Below are 7,099 nucleotides of genomic sequence, written 5' to 3'. Positions count from 1 at the left end.
CTCTACACCACTCTGAACTGACTCTTCGTTCATATTGCTCTACGTCAGTCTAATTGACTCTTAAATTACACTGCTCTGCATCGGTCTATACCGACTTCTCACTTATATTGCTCTACATCAATATAAACTGACTACTTACCTCAATCTACTTCTGTCTAAATTGACTCTGAACATTTTGCTCTACATCAGTCTGTACTGACTCTCACTTATTCTCACTACATCAGTCTAAGCTAACTCTTCACTTATATTGCTCGACATAGGTCTAAACTGACTCTTTGCTTATAATGCTTTATATCGGTCTAACTTGACTCTTCACTTATATTGCTCTACATCAGTCTAAACTGGCTCTTCACTTACGTTGTTATACATCATTCCACACTGACTCTTCACTTATACTGGTCTACATTGGTTTGTAATGACTCTTCACTTACATCAGTCTAAACTGGCTCCTCACTTACGTTGCTATAACATCATTCTACACTGATTCTTCACTTATACTGGTCTACATCGGTCTGTAATGACTCTTAACTTATACTGCTCTACACCGGCCTACACTGGCTCTTCACTTACATTACTCTACACCAGTCTAAACTTACTCTTCACTTATATTGCTCTACATTAGCATATACTGACCCTTAGCTTATACCGCTCTAAATCGGTCTCTAGTAGCTCTTCACTTATATTGGCCTACACCAGTCTATATTGACTCCTCACATGGGTTTCTCCCTATGCTGCTGCAATCAGGACTCTTTAATAATTTCTTGTTACTTTCTATACTAGTCTAACTGAGAATGATCACTTGGTATGCTCTAAGTTACATTTTAAATTTGGGTTGCTCACTATATTGAGGTACCTGAAACTTTACACTTGTGTTCATCTGCTTTGGTCGAAACCTAACTCAGGTTGCTTTACACTTAAGTGCTAGACTCTTCACTTTGGCTGTTCTCTATATTGGTCGAAACAAAACTTTATCAATTCCGGTCTCCCACTCCTGCCTTGAAAATCCCTTCTCTCAATAGTAAAAGCATTTTGCCGTCTCTTGATTAAAGTTACTATTCTCTAATGCTGACCCAATTCATCAGGACCCTCCCCTAAAAAAACTGACCTTGTTACAACAGTAGGGACACATTTCCCAGACTGGTTATGATTATATGTCTCTGAGTTGTGGAATTCTGAAACTGTTTCTATTTTCCGCGATTCCCATAACCTTCTCTCGTTCAAGAGGCTGAGCACTGACTTCCTTTAATAAAAATTTCTTCAGGAAACCGACCACCGAATGCTACCGACTGATTTCTGTAAATTGGTGCCTCAACAACTAGGGTCATCGACCCGACTTTCGCGGGAATCAAGAATTTTTAAAGTAATGTTGAAGAGTTACTAAAATTAATCTGTATTAGGTAATAATAACACTACACAAATGCAATAAAGGTAATCACAAGTTTATTATTATAATATTAGCATGACTAAAGCTTTTGTACGTGACGCTTACTTATTTTTTAACTCTCTCTCTCTCCCAAATATATATATATATATTATACAAATATATATATATATATATATATATATATATATATATATATATATATATATATATATATATATATATATATATATATATATATAGGTAACTATAACTGGATGGAATTATGTTAGAACAAAATATTTTATAGTCATATATATGTCTGTACATACACAATATTTATATATAATGTACAGATGTATATATATAAATATATATACATATATATATTTGTATTTATGTATGCATATGTCAATTATAGAAAATCTGAAAGTTTTTTGTAAAAGAGTTTCATATTTGACTAGTCAGTTGCGGGGATGCAGTGCAATGACTTGTACTGTTCTATTCTCCCTTTAGCCTCGTTTCAACGTTCTAGTAATATCTGAACGTGCATAAGACGCGAATTATGGCATATCGTCAGACACCTGTCATTCAACTCCTACTGACGTGCCAATGACGAAAATGTATTCTTTTTTTTTTATTTAATCATTATAATCTACATACAATATTTACAATAGTTCTTTACAATGAAATTAGCATGACTTGCTTCTACTAAATATAAATGAACGAAAATGTATTCAGGAATATGTATGGATGGAGCAGCGAAAGAAAGCCAGCGAGCAGTGGCATATATCTAATAGCCATGAAAGAGTAACTCGGCAGCTTTTATTTTCTCCCGAGACTATTTGGGATTAAGAGAAAAAATGTGGCGGTGGAGGGATGATAATGATGAAGATAGCTAGGGCAGAGAGAGAGAGAGAGAGAGAGAGAGAGAGAGAGAGCTATGGCGGTAGGTATGAGACCCTGTGTTAGGGTGGGGGAGGGGGAGAGGTCGTCGGTTGGGTAGAATTGGACCACAGGGCTGCGACACACTTCCACTGGGGTTGGCGCATTGACTCCGACTCGGCCGAGCCTTCGTCGGTCCATAACCTGCTCAGCGCCTCCGCCACGCACACCACGCACTCTCCTCCTTCCTTCCTGGCCAAGTTTGAGAGTCCTACACTGTACAACTCTGGGTTTGAGAGGAGAAGGATCGCGGCTCGCCCTTCTCTTCTCTCGTCCGCTCTAAATTTTTCGAGGAACCTTAGTCCTACACGCTATAGGATTTTAAACAGCCAGGGGCACGAGGATTTGTTCTTGCTTACGTGAGTGTGTTCCTGGTTGACGGGTGAGAATGTGTTAGTGGCGTTGGAGTAGCAGGAGGAGGAGGAGTAGGAGGAGGAGGAGGAGGAGGAGGAGGTGGGGAGGCAGAGGGATAAGGCGGTTGGTTGGAGGAGGTTTGGGGTAGGAGAGGTAGCAGCGGTGGTATGAAGCAGGTTGCAAGGCAGGTGTGGCTCGGTCTAACACCACCTTGAGAGACGCCAGTCCCACAGTCGCCACCCACGCGGAATTTAGTACGAACGTTCCGTTCCGTCGGGTCCTCGTGAGCTCGTCTTTAACGCGTGGCTCGGCGTTCGCAGAGAAAGAGAGCGAAAACAATAAGCTTTACATTAGTTAGTGTTTGGTGTTGCCAAGACCGAGCGGGGGACGAACGAAGCATCCTGAACCTTGGGTACAAGGTTATCTCACGTCCCTCCTCCCCCCTAACAAGTTCAAGGCATAGCAGGTGAGAAGCAGTTTTCAAGTTCTCTCAACTACCCCCTACCAAAACCATACCCCCCTCACCCCACCCCAACCCCTCCCAACTTATTTTTTGCTTCCCTCAGCGCTATAGCAAACCCATTGTCTGGTAGTGTGAGTCATATGAGATTAATTGCTTCTTTTCTGACCGAGATTATCTGTTTTGTCAAGTGTTCTGAGCAGGCAATGATCCTATATGTCCTTGAAGCTTCAAAGAGCATGTGCTTGCGTTCCCTATGCACTGGCTGCTCGCTTTGCTAAATCAATTTCGACCGTTGGGCGGGTGGATGAGAACTGCTTTGGGGTGCGAGAATCTACAACTTGAACCCATTTCTATTTCCAAAGAATTGAAGGTTTCTGTAAGACACTTCCATAGGTTGTGCATAAAATAATGGTTTGGGAACTGGTGCAGTTAGTCGTAATGTTATATACTGTGTCCAGTACGCGTATCTAAAGGTGTTTTGTAGGCGTACCTCTAAACGTTTTTTATGCGTATATGCAGTTACATAAATCATTTAATATAAGTACTAAAAATTCGAAGGGTTTCATAGCGTCGCAAAAAAATTTCTTACTGCAATGTGACAAAGTTTTTCCAGCAGCTCATACATCGGAGAAAAATTCAACAATTTAGACAGTTCATTTCAATGATACTGTTTGAACACGGAAATATTCGCCGAGACCAAGAACTGCCTTTACAAGAAAAAAAAAAAATGAACAAATGTCATAAAAAAGGGACCCACAGAGGTTGTTGAACCTGAGAGCATTTCACTTTTTTTTTTTTTCTTGTCTTCTTCAGCGCTGGTAGCTACCTATTGAGTTTCTCTTGCACCTCGAATTTTAATCACCAATTTTTTATCGTTAGTATACGAGAGACAGTTTCGCCATCATGAATTTTTATGAACTTTTGGGAGGAACTGTGGCGTGAAGTCATTCACATGTAATCTGCTCCAGAAAGTATGCTGGGGGAGGGAGGGGGATGGCTGAGACCGGGGCCTGGGGGGAGTGGTGGTGGTGTGGGGGAGGGGTTAGGAAGGGTTAGAGGGGCGTTCTCGCTAGTCCACTTTATATCGTGACGAGTCCAGCTTCACTCCATCTTCCTCAAAATCGCCTCCATCAGGAGAGAGAGAGAGAGAGAGACTTTGCCGGTACCTGCTTTTCTACCGCTATTCGAAAATAACCAGCATAGTTTTCATGACGTGGTCAAATTAGCATTTATTCCATATTTAGAACGAAAAGGCAGTTTCTATATAAGTGAATTCACCAGTGATGTATTTATTGCCATGCTTTTAGTCTGTTATGCCAACGCTCTGATGTTATTTGATATTCATTTTAGGCATGTAGCGTAGGACTACCTGATGTTGCGCTTACGCATTTTTATTTTTATTTTACATGTAAAATGCGTCATTTTATCAGCATGTATTAATCAGTTTTGTTTCCAAGTAACCCCGTGAACCCCTAGGATAGAAAAAATGAGGGTAAAGTTAGGCGTTGGTACTCCATAGAAAAATGACAAAGGAATTGTCTAACTGGTAACTCGCCCTGGAATCTGTGGATGATGCATAATTTTCTCATTTTTTCGACCATTTTTGTCTCATGAACGCTTAATGTCGTTACATACTACATATTTAATCGGCTCTGTATTAGCATGAGTCTCTCTCTCTCTCTCTCTCTCTCTCTCTCTCTCTCTCTCTCTCTCTCTCTCTCTCTCTCCACAACAAGGGTACGTACAAGGCTTTATTTCCGAGATGACTGTACTGTTACGAACGAGGGTCATGATACAGTATGATCTAAGTACAGTTAGGTATAGCACATCAGAAACACCAGATTTTCACAATTTTACCTAATGTAAATAAAAATGTACGTATAACTCGCTCGCCTAAAAGTAGACTCGGAGACGTGCGTCTAATGAAAGTTTAGTTCATAACTTTCAAGAAAGCAAAAAAATAAATAAATAAATAAAAAGCAGTTTGCTCGTCGACCTAAAGATACATGGTTTGGAAAAGTTTTATTAAACAGTTTCTATTCAATTTATTTTTCACGGAGAACTTTCTATTCGTTTTTACTCTACTGAAAAAAAAAAAACTGCGAAACGCAACTCCTTGACGTTTGGACACAAAACCATTTTCCGTGCGACACCTGTGTCCCAGGAGTGGCACTGTAGTGACAGGTACGCGCTGGCGTGGCGCCCCCGGCAGTCACTGAAGGGCGACACTGACGAGTGTGTTACCACCATCGCCCTGACCTTCCGAGGATCACTTGGGGACGGCGGCGCCACCCAAGAAAAGCTTCACCTCAACTTGACCCTTTGGGTCCTTTTTCAGCTCGGTGGTGATGTGGGTTGAGTTTGTGGATTTTTTGCTCCTGAGGAGCAGTTAAGTGCACAGAACGGAGTTCCATTAATAAGCATATCGCTTTGTATCACTACAGATACCGGAAGACTATCGCGTAGCTAGACCTATAAACCTATACTGGATACTTTCAACTCTATGTTTGATATAGGTCTAATTTTTTTTCCACACAAAGGTTATCGGATTATTTGGGGCCGTAGTATTCCTAAGTAATTTAATCTCCCCCCAACTCTCTCTCTCTCTGTAATCTTTGGTAATATAATCTCTCTCTCTCTCTCTATCTCTTTCTGGGCGACCTCTCGATCGTCGTACGAACCTAGTGGTTGTCCTCCTCATTCCTAAACAATGAAAACCATATTTGGCTGCATCTGAACGCAGCGCATCCATGCCATATTTGTCATTGTTTTTTCTGTCCCTCTATTCCCCTTCCCCCACCCACCCCACCTCTCTCTCTCTCTCTCTCTCTCTCTCTCTCTTTCTCTTTCTCTCAGTTATAACTGCTACTACCATTGTTTTTCGTTTATCACGCCTGATGAAAAACTTGGTGAACTGAAGGACGATCTTTATATTGAGTTGAATTAAACCAGGTGTTTTAAAGTCATGAAGACAAGTCAATATTCCTCTCTCTCTCTCTCTCTCTCTCTCTCTGTTTGTTTTGAGTGAGAGTTACACAGCAATACTAACTAACTTTTAACGTGTGGTAAAACTTCCCTGCACATGGCCATACACCTCGACAAGCGAAGATAACAGCAGAATGGAAAAGCCTGACTTGACTGCCTTTCAATCTGCAATAAAACTTCCCTTCAAATGGTTACGCTCCTCGGCAAGTGAAGATAATAGCGGAGGGAAAGGGCTGACTTAGACCCTTTCCAACGTCATAATTTCTGCTCCACATGACAATAGCAGAAAAGTTCTCCCGCGGCTGGCGTACTGCCGACACGTGCATGACCCCCTCCAGTTTATTTTTCCAGCCGGTAGCGTGTGAAACGGCGGCGAGGAGAAGAGCTGCTGGCTCTTTGCACAAAGGAAACAGCCCCTTCCCCCCCCCCTCCCCTACACCAAGTTTAAAGTGTGAACTCTCGTTTTATTGCGAACGTGCCAAGGCGTTCCACTGTTCCACCATTTCAGGAGCACGAACATGGCGGCCAAATAGTTGGAGACTTTTCCCTTGCTGTCCCGATGGTGGTACAATGAACCCGCACAAAGGAAAATTTTAGACTCTCTCTCCCTCTTCTAGTCTTTTAGTACTACAAAATATACTTCTCGTCTTGCTCTTACTTTTATTTCTGATTCTGTTTGTTCCTCGGGGAGCCAAATACGCGGTGAATTAGCGTGAATATTTGATTACACGGTGTGCTTTGCTCTTTTGCTTTTGTTTCAGAAATCAACAGCGATGATAGTAAAGTACGATTTTTAATCGTATGTGTAAACGCTCATTTGTCCAGAATTTTAGATTCAGAAGACAATTCTGAATCTAAAATTCTGGACAAATGAACGTTTACACATACGATTAAAAATCGTCACATTCAGTAATTTGTAACCCATTTTATTCGTGTTAAGTACTCTCTCTCTCTCTCTCTCTCTCTTTGTAGTATGAGGAAGTAGAAAAAGG

General features: G+C 41.3%; 1 long non-coding RNA gene across 1 annotated transcript in view; it reads left to right on the top strand.

The window, feature by feature from the left end:
- The first annotated feature begins 2,116 nt into the window (after positions 1-2,116).
- Positions 2,117-7,099, top strand: part of LOC136842451 (uncharacterized) — a 31,044-nt gene continuing 26,061 nt past the window's right edge. The window contains exon 1 of the long non-coding RNA XR_010854221.1: positions 2,117-3,125. This is a non-coding gene — a long non-coding RNA (uncharacterized lncRNA). The remainder of the gene's footprint in view (positions 3,126-7,099) is intronic.

The sequence above is a fragment of the Macrobrachium rosenbergii genome, chromosome 10 (genome assembly GCF_040412425.1).
Source record: "Macrobrachium rosenbergii isolate ZJJX-2024 chromosome 10, ASM4041242v1, whole genome shotgun sequence".
NCBI classification, from domain to species: domain Eukaryota; kingdom Metazoa; phylum Arthropoda; class Malacostraca; order Decapoda; family Palaemonidae; genus Macrobrachium; species Macrobrachium rosenbergii.
This window is presented reverse-complemented; position numbering and strand designations above follow the sequence as displayed.